The sequence below is a fragment of the Aythya fuligula genome, chromosome 12, assembly GCF_009819795.1.
Source record: "Aythya fuligula isolate bAytFul2 chromosome 12, bAytFul2.pri, whole genome shotgun sequence".
Classification (NCBI taxonomy): domain Eukaryota; kingdom Metazoa; phylum Chordata; class Aves; order Anseriformes; family Anatidae; genus Aythya; species Aythya fuligula.
In genome coordinates this window covers 18821183-18836099 of record NC_045570.1, presented here as the reverse complement: position 1 = coordinate 18836099, position 14917 = coordinate 18821183, and positions in this window count along the sequence as shown.

Here is a 14917-nt window from a genome sequence, read left to right as displayed (position 1 = left end):
AGGCTCCAGCTTCCCCTTCTGCCCCGCTGTGCCTGCAAACGCCGTGCCAGAGGGAGAGGTGTGCCACAGGGGCTTTATTTTTGGCTCCGTAACAACCAGGGAGCATCTCAAAAAGCCCTTTCTCATATCTCCCCAGTGTGCCAGAGACTTCCAAGCTCAGATCCTGCTGGCAATGAGTCCTGCGGGGAGGCAAAAGCCTCTCCTGGCATCCCTCTGGCTGGAAGCTGTGCCTGGCCCGGTGTCCTCCCTTTTTTTTTTTTTTTTGGTGTTGTGATGGAAGAGAAACACAGTGTAGTGACTTGGTGGGGAGAAACTGTTTTGCTCAAACCAAAAGAAATCTTGATTTGTATTCTCAACCTGCTTTGCAAGCAGGCTTTGTTTCTCTTGCAGAGCAAGCCTTTGTGTTTCCATTCGGAGAGGGGGCATAAAATCACCGATACTCTTGGCAAACAAATTCCCTCTTCTTGCTCCTGCTTCCGAGCCTGACCGCATTGCAGAAATTCTGCTCATCTCCTGTAAAAATCTAAATCAAATGAATTTTATGGATTTTAGAGATGTTGGAAGTGAGAATCCGGTCCTCTCCCCACCCTTGGTAGAAACCCACAGCATCTCTCCTGCTAAGCCTGCTGCCTTGAGTTCATCTGGATTTATATCGGTGCAATTGAGAGCGTAACGTGGCTCCGAGCCCCTTTGAACTCCCTTGCCGAGAAAACAAGGGAAGCGTGTAAACCCGGCTATTACAAGGCCTCTCTCCTGTTGCTGCTCAATTTAAGATACATCTGGAACAATAAAAGCAGCGCCGGTGCCAGCGCTGCGCTTGCGGAGCCGTGGCCCCGCGGTCCCTCGCCGCTGCCTCTGCCCTGTTCTCCTGGCTTTCAAGTCACCTCCTTTATAACGAGAGAAAAGCGACGCGTCTGCCAGCCTGCTCTGCAACACGAGGCTCCCAGAAGGTGGATTTGTGAATGGTTGGCCGGTCATTACACGCCTCGGGGCCGTAATTTTTTTTTTTCCACACCGGTTCGGGGAGGAAGTTTGCAGGATGTTATCAGCATCCTGTTTCTGTGACCTGCTGAGCAATAGCATGTAAATATGTCTCCCCTTCACCACACCCCAGTGTCAACCTTTTGGCTCCTGTCTGCTGGCCATGTTCTGCAAGATTAATGTGTTGGTTTTTTTTCTTTTTTCTTTTTTTTTTTTTTTTCGACTGCGGGCAGAACCGTGTCGTTAGAGGGGACGGGTTTTTGTTCTGTATTTCTGCATGTGCAGAGAAACGCCGTGCTGTGTTTTCACCAGCATTCATGATATTGGCCATTATCCATCTAATTCTGTCGCTGGAGCTCGCCTGGCAGCACAGCTTTCCATTGGAAATAGCTGGGCCGCAACTGAATCCTTTGCAGGAAATGCCTTCGTTTCATTGAAAAATGTCAAGAAAAGAATATGAAAGGGAGACCCGCTTGAGCCTTCTCGTTCCATATTGATGTTCGTGTAATTCTATAATCACACGGTACCTCTAATATTAGCATAATATTTCAATCTCCTGGAACAAAACATTCCGATGGTTCCAAATGCATATATTTAGGCATTCTTGTTCCAAGGGGAAAAAGAGAAGAAGGTGAAATGCCAACTGCTCAGACTGCCTCGGGGTGAAAACAAAACTCAGAAACTCCTCTCAGAAGATGGATTTGGCTTTTTCCCCATCCCATGCCCTGGCCCATCCTTCTCTTTGCTGGCCTGAGAGCAGGGCTGGTCCCACGAGGCTGGTTTTTCTATGGAGGTGCCCCGTGGGGATGAACACAGCCCCCGAGGTACCTGCAGGGGAAGCAGGAGCACAAATAAAACATCAGGGGAAGGTTACGGGGTGGCAGCAGCCATAAAGGATGGGGTCTGCTGGAGTGTGAGGGATTGCACCCATGGGTAGGCTAGTGGTGATGCTGATTTTTGGCTCCCCCCAGGTTGGTACACCCATACCACAGCTTTAGCCACTTGTTTGTGTTTCCCAGGGTTAAGCCCAAGGTATTCAATGGGCCAGTCTGGAAAAAAAGTGGTTGTAGATGTCTACAAAGCCATGACCAACCTGGAAAAGGTAAGTACAAAGTACCCCATCTCTTCCAGAGCAAGAACAACCAGGAGGAGGTGGCTGTTCCCAAACATGAGTGTCCAGGGGACACTGGGGTCCCTGAGAGATTTACCCGATGGGTCACTGCTACACGGAAACCTCATTTGTCCCAGCAAGTCCATGGGCTGAAGATTAGGACCCTGCTAGGTCTATGATTGCCTGCTTTGTTGGAGACAGTGCTGTCTATAAGGTCTCACCCAGTCTGGTTTCTGTTCTAATTTTGGGGTTTCTACGTGCCCTGTGCTGTCAGGTGGTCCCAGCAGAGTTTCAAGCAAGCGGGGGGATGCCACCTCTGAAACATTGGTGCTGCCTTGCCTAATTATGCTCCCGGGGATCCTTCATGTCCGTGTGTCCTGCTGCCACCCTGCCTGGGCTTCCCAGTGAGCTCCCCACGTCCTCGCCCCGCTCCCAGCCTCCCGGCTCAGCTCCTCTCCCCCGGCAGCTGTCTGCTCATTGAGAAATTACTCCCCAAGGCTGCTTGGGAATACAAACGAGCATGCAACAGCAACAATAAATTACACCGACTGCCGCGGGTCCTGCCAGGAGATGCAATAGCCGAGGCTGTTTCAAACAGTATTAATTCAGCATGCTGACAGAGGAGCCGCTGGAGTTATTGTTATCGCGGGGGCTTGACGGGGCTGTCACCTCCGTGCCAGCTGTCAGGGGGACACGGTGCGTTTAAGGATACTTCCTCGGGAGGGATTTGGTCATTCCTCCTTAGCCAGGGGCGTGGAGCTCGGCAGATGCAAAGCTGGTGGGTGATGTGGGTGAGTTGTGCGGAGCAGCCCTGAAAATCCAGCCCACGACATCCCCGTGGATGGTGTGAGCCTCCTGCCTGATGCTTTGGCACCGAGGTTCTTCGTCCTCTGAACTCGTTCTGAGCTGGTGGGATGGAGCTGGGGTCTGGATAAAGGGGTCTTCATGGGCTGGAGGCTCCGACGTGGTGAAGGACAAGGAGAACAACTGGAGCCGCTCTGGGACCTTGGAGAATCCAGCCTCGACATTTCTCATCCTGAAGCCTCTTGGTGACATGCCAGCTGGATGCCTCGAGGATGTGACATTGTTTGTCCGAGGCCCTTCCTATTCCCTGCAGAACGAGCTGGTGTTCATCACCGGGCAATAAGCCTCCAGCAGGATGGGTGCTGCTGTAAGGTCCTGCATGAGCTGATCCTCTTAGGGCACAACAGGGAAAAGACACTTCTAGTCCTATTTTTATTAAGCAGCTCCTTTTTCCGCAGCTGGATGATGAAGTGGCCGAGCTGTTCCCATCCCCAGCCACCCCGGGTGCTGTGTGAGCCCAGCACCATGCAGGAGCTGCCAAAAACATCAGCTGCCCTCTTGTACCCTGTGCCCAGGGGGCGGTAAATCTGTAAGCAGCCATTAGGTCTTCCTGAAAAGTCTGACTTTGCAGGGAGAAAATAAAAGCTGGAGGAGGATTTTTATTATCTTTCTCCTCATTGTCTTTTTTTTTTTTTTATTGCCTTCTGGAGTCACCCTGGAGAGCAATCTCCTTCCCGCGCCGTGGCCCTGCCAGACTTCCTCTGCTGTCGCTGTGACCTAAGAAATGTAGGGCAATGCCTTCCTCTGCTCACAGCGTTAACGAGCATGGGTCCTCGTTATAACCCTGAGCCTTGGAGACCCTTCTTGGCATTGTCCAGGGCTGCAGCAGCACTCCTGGGCTTGTAGCCCCTGCCAGAGGAGGAGCAGTGCCTGCATCCTGCATCGGGAAGGCTCCAAGGGCAGCCTGCATGGGGCATGGAGCCACCCCCTGTTAGTTCCCTGAGCATTTCTCTCCGTCTCCCTGGTGGCTCCTGCTTTTCAGGAGCTGGAGCCAAGGAGGTAGGGGCACAGCAGACGTCAGGCTGTGATGTGCTCGTGTCCTAAAGGAGAAGGCATCAGTGGGACACCGCTGCTGAGGTCGTGAAGACTCCTGGTCTTTATCTTGCTGAGGAATTCAGCCCTGTTCCTGCTTTCCTGGGGAGCCAGGAGGTGAATAATGAACGTGTGTGGACACACAGCCACAGGAAGGGGCAGGAGAACCCCTCACTTCGATCTCCTGGTGGCAAATCCCACTCTGGATCGCTGCTACAGCACTAGCAAAGCGAGCCTGGGTGCTATTGCCTGTGGTAGGTTAGTCCCCTCATGGATCTTTGCCTGCCCTCATGCGTGGAAATACAGGATGTGAGAGGTGGTGGGGGTGAATGTCCTGACCCAGAGGTTCTCCAGCAGCCCCCCAGTAGTGGCTGGTCCCCAACACCCACTCCCAGCATCTCTGCAGTCAGTGGGATTTGTACCAAGCGATAAAACATGCCTGGTTGTGTGTTGGGGAGCTTGTGATGTGACAGTGATACCCTCTACATCCATAGAGCAACTTCCCTCTGCTAACCGAGGCTTGGCTTGGATCTATTTTTTGGGTTTTCCACTTGGAAAGTGAAGACATACCCCCAAAAAATATTTTCCACAGCTCTTCCTTCAGCAATGTCATCCAAACCTGTAGCAAACCCGAGCCCAGGCAGCCTTTATTCCAACGCCTGGGCTCTGCGTGAATGGCAAATTTAGGACACATATTTGTTAGGTCTGAAGTTTCTCCCCTAACTGTGACTGAGGTCTAGCTTCCTTCCCTATGTGTTTTCATACTAGAATATAAATTCATTAATAGCACACTTACACACCTGTTTCTGTGGATGGAGTTTGTCCAAAAATGAGCTCTGTTTTGCCAGATCATTTTTATTTTATTTTTTTTGAGAAGCGTTTTCCAGCCAAAAAATTATCAACAGGCTGTTCTTTCTCTGCTGCAAACCACCAGGCGCTGGGCTAGCTTCTTCAACACCTTGCAAAATGCTGCTAAAAAGACAAAATGCTCTTGCAAAACACCCAGCCAACCTGCTCCTCGGCGCTGACGTGTTCTGCAGACGCTTGGCCCTGGGGCTGAAGGCGCAGGTTGCGGCTGCGTTTGGCTGCAGCCCCGTTGCGGCGGAGCCGTGGCCTCGCCGTGCTGCTCGGCGCCGCAGCCGGGCTGCTCGTCCCTCCTCTGACGTCCGACCACATTCCCCTCGTACTTCCAAGGTCACGATTTGGGCTGACTCACTCAGGACCAAATGGGGGATTTCCAGGAGCAAAAGCCATATGAATTCTTCTTTTTTTCCTTTTTTTTTTTTTTTTTTTTTTTTTTTTTATTTTTTTTTTTTTTTTTTTTCATGCATGCCCTCGGAAAACTATCTGGCCTGATTCTGCCCAGCATGGTGGTGCCTGGCTGAGATACTCCAGCTTTTTCACCCCATCCTTTTCCTCCTAGGAGGGGTTAGAAGAGGTGCTGCTTCCTCCTGGAGGTGCCTGGGGTCTTCTTGCACCTTGGGGAAGGGACATGGGGAGGCTCGGTCGGCGTGAAGCTAAAAAAGCCCAACACCATCATTTTGCACTGTCAGAGTCCTGAAGCTCCAGATTCAGGGAAATGGTGAGTGAAATATCTACAAGTACAGGCTGTGAGCAGCCCCCATGGGATAACAGCAGGGAGTTCAGTGTAAATATGAGGGAATTCTCTGCTAAACCCGATTTACTTTGACTTTAGCTGTGCTGGTCTTCAGAAGCATCTGAGATGGGGTGTCAAGAGCGCACCGCACTGCCAGGGCTGGTTATGGTCGTGTCCAAACTTTGCACATCTTCCCCCAAAACCTGGATAAGCTCTTTGAGTTCAGAAAAAATGAACAAACAAACAAACAAACAAACAAAAAGACAGTAATCCAGATTTTCTCTCCAAACTTGAACCTGAGCATTGCGACTTCCCAAAGCCCAACATCCCTCTCTGGATGCAGAAGGACATTTTCCGCCATCCCAATTCCCCCCAAGGCTCCAAACCAGAGACACCACTTGGAAAACATCCCCAGGAGTGGGGGAGGCACTCAGACTGACCGATGCCCCTTCGTTACTGGAGGGAGCTGACTGAGCATTAATAGGGGACAGGAAAAAAACATTCAGCTGTGGCATTCGCTGGTTGCGTGCAGCCGCAGGCAGGAACTGCTTCCTCTGTTTGCAGGCTTTTAGGGAAAGGGGAGCTCCACGGAGTTGCTAAATTAGAATGAAGTGAAAAAATATTGCTGTGAACAACAGAATGTTTGGCCTTTTTTTTTTTTTTTAAACAAAAACACAAAACCTTGGAGTGATTTACATGGGAAAGGGGAGCCGGAAACAATTTTAGAGGCTGTTTTCCAAAATTGATGAATAACAGAAGATACAATGGTTAAAGCAAATGGCCCAAATTTCCTGCTCTTTTAAGCAGCTGAATAGATACTAAAAAACAAGGGTGCCCTGTTTTTCTCCTTATAGAGCTGGCAGAGAGGTTTTCCCTGGGTTATTTTGGTTCTGGAGGGCTCGGCAGAAGCTGGTGGCCTGGCAGAGCGGGTGCCGGCTCCGCGCAGGACGCACGGGAATTCGAGAGGTGGGGAATAGCAGCGCGGGCCAGAAGCGTCGTTTTGAATCATTTCTGGTGAATAATGCTGCAGGCATGAGTCATGAGGAGGGATCTGAAGCTTCCTTTTGTATTTTTTTTTTTTTTTTTAATAATTTCTGCGGGTAGCAATCCGACTGCTCTGCCTGAGCCTTGCTTTCCTCCAGCGCAGGGTGCGTCTCCCTTCTAAAGCTCACCCCTCTCCGGCCCCGCTGGATGAGGATGCAAGGATGGCTCCAGCCAAACATAAATTGGAAGCATTTTCTTCTTGCAAAGGTTTTTGTTGTTTCCAGAAAGTGTTCTTGTTGTCCTTAGAGAAATAATTACTGAGCATGATCCCTGCAAAGCCGTTGTCTTCCTTGCCTTTAGCCAAGGTCCAGCAGCTGCAGCGCTTGTCTGAGACACTGCAAAGGATGACTGTGTGTCTAATTGCTTATCAGTGCTACAGCAACCTAGGGAAGCCTCCAAACAAACCTCTTTGCTACGTCTTCTTGCAGCCTTTCCACTCCATGTGCACAAAAACATGAAGCAGGGAAAGATTTTGGATGGTTAAACAATTTTGTAAGGAAAGCGTTGGGAGCAGTGGTGCTGGCCAAGACCAGGAGGCGCACCTTGAACATGAAGAGAGAGAAAGAAAACAAGAGAAGGGAGCTAAAGCTTTCAGCTGGGGCATAAATCCTGAGGTTTGAGGGCATGGCAGGAGCCACATGGTTAGCTACGAGGTCTCTCCAGCCTGCCCAGGCTGGCTCAGGAGCACTGCTGGATGATGTCCTGGTGACTAAGCCAGCAGCTACGGCCTTGCCAGCAGCGGCTGATGTCACTTGTGGTGGAACAGAATAGTTCAGTGGGCTGGGACCTTCAAAAATCATCTCGGTGCCAAAGTCCAGCTGGTGTGTTGTCATCACAGAAAGACAAAGGGGGAGCAGCCCTGTTTTCTGCTCCATCAGTTCCTGCAGGCTGCAGTCTCACAGCTCCTGGTTCCAGCACCTTCAGTGCTCTGCAGACCTGGGCACGGTGAAGTCAGTGCCTTGCTTCTTAGTGAGTTGTGCAGTGACACAGCAGTGGTCATCCCGTGTTTTTGGGACCTTGCTAACAGGTTTCTGCTGTCTTGTCATGGATTATTTCCTCTCAGTGGGTATTTTCTGCTTCTAAATCGATTTATGCAGAGAAATTTGAGGGGCATCATGTACGCTGCTGAACTGACACCTTCCATCCTGTTGGGCTCATGAGCATGCCTGCAGGGCTCCTGTGCCTTTCTGGCTTCTCCAGGTTACTTTAGGCTCAGAGCACACTCAGGATAATGAATTGCTTTCCCTGCTCCCTTTTTCCATCTCTGCAACATCTCTTCCTCCCTAAAACCTAGGAACTGCACCAAGTGGTTGCAGACACTTAATCAAACAAGTAACCACAGACAAGTTGGGTTGCTAATTGCTCACACACAGATCCCTTGCGTTTCACTGCTGGGACGTATGCTCACCCCTCCCCGAACACCTCCTCTTCCCCAGGCCTGTGAATCGGACAGAACATACATTAAATGCGTAATTGCAAAGCCACAATTACCAAATCCCTTTCTTGGGTTGTTTCCCATGTTAACCAAGGCCTGATAAATCACGTCGTGTATTTACGGACTCCGCGAGCAAACCATCAGTCGAAATGCCACTTGCAGCTTTCAAGCCCGAGTGAATTACTGCGTTTGTGATACACACCTCTTCCTTAACAACACATTCAGATGTCAGGATGCTGAGAAGCACTTTCCTCTGGAAGACTCATTCAGGCCTCAGAGGAAAAAGAATTCAAGCCACTTTGGCATTTTTAACCGATTCTTTCCCAGTGGTGGGGGCTGGCTCAGCTGAGCCATCAGCCCTGCAACTCCCCTGGCCCTGGAGAGACATCATGCAAAGACCCACAGAAGTTATCAAATTTTATAAAGCGAATGAGAATTTATAGGAAGCGTGTGGTCTCATCCTTGCTTGCAGTCGTTGTGCTTTGGTTTGTCTCTTTAGACTTGGTCTGGGTGCTCGTGGCCAAGCTCTGTGAGCTCTTGCAATTTGTGTTACTGCACATGGGCACTACTTCGTGCTGCCAGGGGGCCAGGACAATGCTGGTGCCCTTAGAGAGGCTGATGTGGCCTGGGTTGGCAGCTAGTTCAGCTGAAATAGAGGTGATTGTCCTAAGAAAATGGGGACTGTGCCACAGTGGTACAAGGTGTGCTTGGTAGAAACCCGGTGTCTGGGATTTACACGGGGGACCATGGCAGCAGCTTTCTGATTTATCGTGATTTATTTAGGATAGAGATGCAACCTCAACATGCGAAAAGCTTCTTCAGAACCGGGTTTATGAGGAACACTGATGTCTGGGAGGAGGGTGGGAGTCCTGCATTGTACAAGCCCCCAGGGAGGATGTCTATGTCATGGGGCTGATGCTGCCTCCAGAGGTGGTACGCGCTGTTCCAAAACTAATTACATACATCCACTTAATGTCATTTGCAGAGCCTGGAGTGGGCGTGGGGTTGCAGACAGCCCTTTGTTCCACGGGCCGACGAGCAGATGGAGACCAGCTCTGACCTCAAGCTCAGGATGCCCAGGAGTTTCACGAGCACCCAAGGACAAAGGCTGGCAAGCGATGAAAGGGCTCCTGCACTCGTTTACTGCACCGGTGTCCACAAACTTTACGTCGGTGGGGATGGAGCCTGCTGGCATGGGAGGAGATGGGCACGGCGCTCCCGACGTGGCGGGGCTGCTCCTCCAGCACCAGGAGGGATGTGGGTATGGGGTCAGTGATGGAGCTCAGCAGGTTCTGAAGGTTTATGGGATCTCTGCATGGGACACAGCATTTCGGAAAGTGAGCTCCTACCCAGAGTGGCTGGTAAGCTGAAAAACAGGGTCGGTGTGAGAGCCTGCTGGGAAGGGGAAGGCAGCACGCTGAGGAAGCCCCACCGTAAGCATTTTTCCTGCCCTGGGATGACCAACGTACATCCTGAGAAAAGGGTGCCTGCATTGTGCGGCCTGCCGCTCTGCCCATCCTGCCAGGAACAATGAAGCGGCTCTTAAAAATAAAAAAAAAAAAAAAAGGCATTTTCAGGGTTGTGGGAGAGAGGAGCAGGGGGCATCGGGGAGGATGGGTGAGCAATGAGGGGTGAGGCAGAGGCAGATGTGCCTTGGCTGTGCAGCTTCTTGGTGAAGAAAGAGGTGGCATCTTCCCTCTTGCCTGCCCTTTCTGCACCTAAAATGCCTTTTCTTCCCATCACCACAGCTGGATTAAAACCCTTTGGGGCTGCTGCTCTGACAGCAGCCCAATTTTCAATCAGTGAAAGCTTCTTGGAGCAGAAAGCATCTTTTTTATTATTTTGGGAGCCCAGGAGGGCCCAGAATGAGGACCCAAAGGCAGAAAGAGGCATTTTGGTTTTTCAACTATCAAATGGCCTCAGCTGGTACAAATTAATGTCACGACCCCTTGGTGGTGTCCCCGCTCACCCTAGACGAGGGAATACAGCCCGTGTAGGAGGGGATGGGGATGCTGGAGGGGGAGAAGCCCCACGGAGCCCTTCACCCTTCACCCAGGGCCATGGCCTCAGCAGAGGGAGCTCTTCCTCGGCAGCTTGGGGTTCCCTAAATCACATCAGGGCCGGCAGGGAGGATCTGAAAGGATATGGTCAAATTTTGCTGTCGTCGTCAATTAGCCTTTATAGCTGGTGCCGGCATTCCCGGCTTCCGGCAATTCCCCGGCAGCCCCAGGACTGAATGCCTTCCTCGGCTGGTTGTGCTGGGGCTGATTAGCCCTGGCTGGGGCTGGCAGGGCAACACCGCTCATCCGGAGCTATTTCCAGCACGCCGTGGTCCAAACCTCCTCCTGGAAGCCCTCCATCTACCTGCGAGATCTTTAGGGTAAATTTTAATTTGGGGCTTGCTTTTTTTTTTTTTTTTTTTTTTTTTTTCCCCCCAAGAAAGAGCCATTTGCAGGCAGCAGAAGGCTTTAAAGATTAATTTTTGTGAACACACAGGAAATTCAGAGCAGCTGGTAGCTGAGTACCTCTCTGCCCAAGAATCTCGTTCTGTATCTTCTGCTAAGTCAGCTGCACTAATTAGCACTAACCCCTCGTGTCCTGCTCCCAGCCACCAGCTCTGTCCCCATTTAGGACCAGGAACCAACCACAGCAGCGAGGGCTCAGCCTCGGCTTCAGTGCAGTGAGCCTCGGCAGGGCTGGGATTTTTCGGGCCAACCCAGGAAAGCTGAGCTTGGCTGGGGCAGAGCCAGCCCTGCTGAGCGAGTGGAGTGCTCCAGGAAACGTCAGGCTCTGCTCTCCTTGCTGGCTCCCAGTTTAACCATGCAACGAGACGGCCAGCAAGCCCCACGGCCACATGGTGTGCAGTCATGGGCTGGGGACCAGTGGCAGAAACCATTCAGTGGCTATCTGTGAGCCTTGGGTGCTTGAATTCCTCATCTCCAGCACCGGGGCACTGCTGCTGGTTCGTGTCCCAGGTCCCCAAACCTCTCTTTGCACTAAAGCACCGCCTGCAGTGGGAATTGCGCATAGCCATCCTGGGAGAAAAACATCACTATCTCTACCCAAGCTGTCCAATTTTCCTGGCTGTCTCCAAGACATCTGCTCTACGGGCTGTGGGTGGACACTGGTTGGAGTCTGGACAGTGGTGGTCCATGGGGAAGGGGTGCAGGAGCAGCTTGCCATGCTCTGAGAACCCCTGCCCGTGGTGCTAACGCCATGCTCGCTGGCTCACAGCAACAAATGATCCTCCCCGTTTGGCAGGGCTGTGAGCAAGGGCAGGCCCTGCTCCGAGGATCCTGCCACAGAGGTTATTTGAACTACCTGAGGATTTTTTTATTTTATTTTTGCATTATTTTTTTTAAGCCCTAAACTATGCAGGACTCAGACTAAACAGAAAATACAGCTAAGAAAACATCGTGTTATAGCGCTGGGAGTCAGACTGTTGCAGCGTGCTTCTGAAATCCAATTGTGGTTGTAAGGTGATCCCAGGAACCGAAAGATTACAACTGTGAGACACTTCGCAAATACCAGACCGTTAGGGAAGGCATCTTGGTTACGGAGGCCCGAATAATTTTCAGGGTGCCATTTGGTGCATTTCGCATCCCTGCAGGCTCTGAAGTAGAAGTGATGCACAGGGGATGCTGACCCAGAATACTGGAAGTGGAGGCAGAGGGTGCTGAGCTGGGAATTTCTCTCCTGTAAGCCATCGTGGTCTGCCCAGGCTAGTGTCCCCCCCTACATGAAGACAGTCCCTTCTACTCTAATCCTTCATTAATTGCATAAGCTGCTCTGACAGCTCGCTGCTTTGCCTCCTTTGGGCTGTATTCCTTGTCCTGCTTTTCCCTGCTAGCTAAATCTCGTACAATGCCCATCCCTTTATACATTCAATCCATTTAGCTGGCAATTTCCTCTTAATGCTAGTAATCCACTAGCCAAACGATCAAATTAAAAGGAGGGAAACAGTGGTATAGCCTGTACTGTGTCTGGTGGAGGACTTCCACTTCTGTTCAAAGACAAGCTGGTGCCAGCATGCCTTCCAGCGCGGAGGTTTTGGCTTGAATGTCTTCTCCACGCTGAGTGCAAAGGGGGTTAATCAATGTTTTATTGCCATTCATAAAAGACAAGGATCACCATTCAGCCTGGGGCAGTGCCTCGGACTTTGCACACTTCTGCCTCTGGCACTGCTGCCTTTGGTGGTTCCCATGGTGCTGGTGTGTTCCTCTTTTCTGGGGTGCCTGCGGGATTTCAGCCAAAATCAGGATGCACAGAGTAAAAAATATAAAATGTTAATGAAATCCTTCTCACTGCCTAGGACTGAGCACATCCCAAAGTGCATGGAAAACTGGATATGGAAAAAAAAGGAGCCATAATCATGGGGCAAGGAAAGTAATCTCCTTGAGAACATCCACCGGCCAAAATGGCCCATTACTGAATTTACATTACAGCTCCACATTCAGCTACTAATTCCACCCCATACCTCCAAGAAAGATGAGCTGGTTGAGCATAGGCTTACATTATAATATTTTTGCCTTGCAACATTGTTGGTTTTCAGCGCTAAAATTTCCTGTTTTTGCAGAGCTGAGCTTTAGGGAAAAAAAGTCCTGGTTACATCGAAGGTAGTGGCAAAACTCCCACAAACTTCTAGGAGCCAAGGTTGCCTCCCCAGAGAGTCGTTTTTCTCCAAAGTGATGAGCAGCCACAACTCAGCCTATAATTAACGGGAGCTGGAAGTCCTTGGCGTCTTCAGAAGTGAAGTTCAGGGTGTCCTGAACAAGAAATCCCATACGCCAGCACCTAAAAGCAGAGGGTGTTTTTCACCCTCCCGAATTTTAAAATCTCCCTTTCAAGCCTGATGGACGCAAGCCTGGGAAATCATGGGATCTGACTCTGCCTGGCCAAGAGGCAATTTCTATTTATATTGTGTTACAGGAGGATGAATCAGAGAGATGCTGTCTGTTTGGTTTCTTAAGTTGGTCTTCAGCATTTCAGAGGTCACAAAGCATTGCAGGATTGCAGGGCAAGAAATTGCCCGCTGCAGCTGAGCGCACCACAGCAGCTCGGCGCAGGCACTTAGCTTGGACAGCTGACCCGTTTGTTCCACATCCTTGTGGGCTGATAAATCAGAGATGTTTTTTTTTTTTTTGCTTTGCAAAGCCTTTGCCTTGCCTTTCGATCCCATCCAGCAGGACAAGTAGCTGCAAACTCAGCTCGTTCACGCGGGAGAGCAGATGATGCTGCGGAGTCCTGCTGCCAATGTGGTTTGAGTTACTATTCGACACGGCAGCGCTGCTCCCAACCTGCCCAGCGCAAGCAAAAAGTGAGAGCGTTTGTATAAATTCTGACTCTGCTGGGAGACAGGTCCTGGTTTGAAAGATATTTTCCAGACTCCGTTAAACTGCTTTCCAAATGCACAGCGTGTTTCCTCAAGACAACCAGCCCTCGCCGTAATAGGCTGGACCAAATAGCTGATGATTTGAAATCAATTCGACATGGATGGTTTTAAAGCTGGCGTTCGGTTCATTTCCAGGCAGCTGCACATTGTTGTAATTTGCTAACAGTGTCACAAATGCTACTTTTTCCTTTCCTTGTAACAGCTCTTCTGAATTACAATAACTCCTTTAATTTCTGAACAAGTCCTCTCTCTTGCAGCCGCTGCCACCTCAAAGAGCAGCGAGAGCACCTCCCCTTTGCAATTTCCCTTTCCCTCTTAACCTTGACCTGTAATATGCTGAAAGTTGTTACTGAGAACTACCTTGATCAGAAATGACATTACAAAAACTCACTCGACCAGATGCAGCAAAAATCCAGCCATGATAAAGATTCCCAGAGCCAACAATTTTGAGTTATGAACCTACCCTGCCCTGGAACACAGCACGAGGAGCCAACCGCTTCAAGGTAGTAGCTATTAAGTTTTGTTTGCTTTCTTTCAGAGCGACTGGGCTTTGTAAAAAGAGGCTTGGCTGAGCCCTGTTATGCACAAAAACACCGAGCAGAGAAGTGTTTCCTGTGCTGGACTGGGAAAGGAGCACTGGGGGCTGGACTCTGCCAAGTGCCCATTTGCGAGCAGGGTTGAGATTTGGGGACTGAGAGTCCGCGGTGTGCTGTGCACCTGAGAGCAGAGCCTGGCCCAAGCCTCCCGGCCCTTCAAGCATCATCACTTGTGGTCTGAATCCAGTTTGCACCTAAAACACCCCATTTACACAAAACTGGCTCCGAACTGCATGGCTTCATGGATCGAGACAGCAAAGGGAGCCTGGATACGAGGCTGAGCAGCGCTCCTTGTGTCACCATTCTGCAAAAATTGAGCAGGACCTGACCTCCACAACTCAGCAATGCTCTTGAAAATCATTTTTTTTTTTTTTTCCCTTGAAATCTTTCTTGTTTCTGGGAGCACTTTTCTCAAGCCTTTTCCAGACTGGGTGGCAAATTCACAGGCCCCATTAGTGGGAGACCCTTGACCCAGAAGGTTACGATGAACCTCTGATTGCTTGAGTCCTTCTCCCACCCAGCCAAAGAACATTTGTGTATATTGAATTTTACAAGAGTTAACTTTTGGAAAGCCTGGAGCCTGGAAATTGAAACCACTTTAATGGGTTCTGCCTGAGACTTTTATTTACCGCAAACTCCAGTAGAGAAATCAAGGTCCAAAGCTGTTCCTACTGCAGCCAGGGAAAGCAGTGGACAGAGAATCCAACCCCGAGCTTGTGCTCAACCTGAACTCCTGCAGCCTGCATGCGCTGGCAGTGAATGAGCTGCTCTCGGTTGCTGCTCTTCCAGCTCTGGAATTCTTTTCGATCCCGGAGATAAGAAAAAAATCTTCTAAACAGATGCGTCATGGCTGCTTAATTTTCCA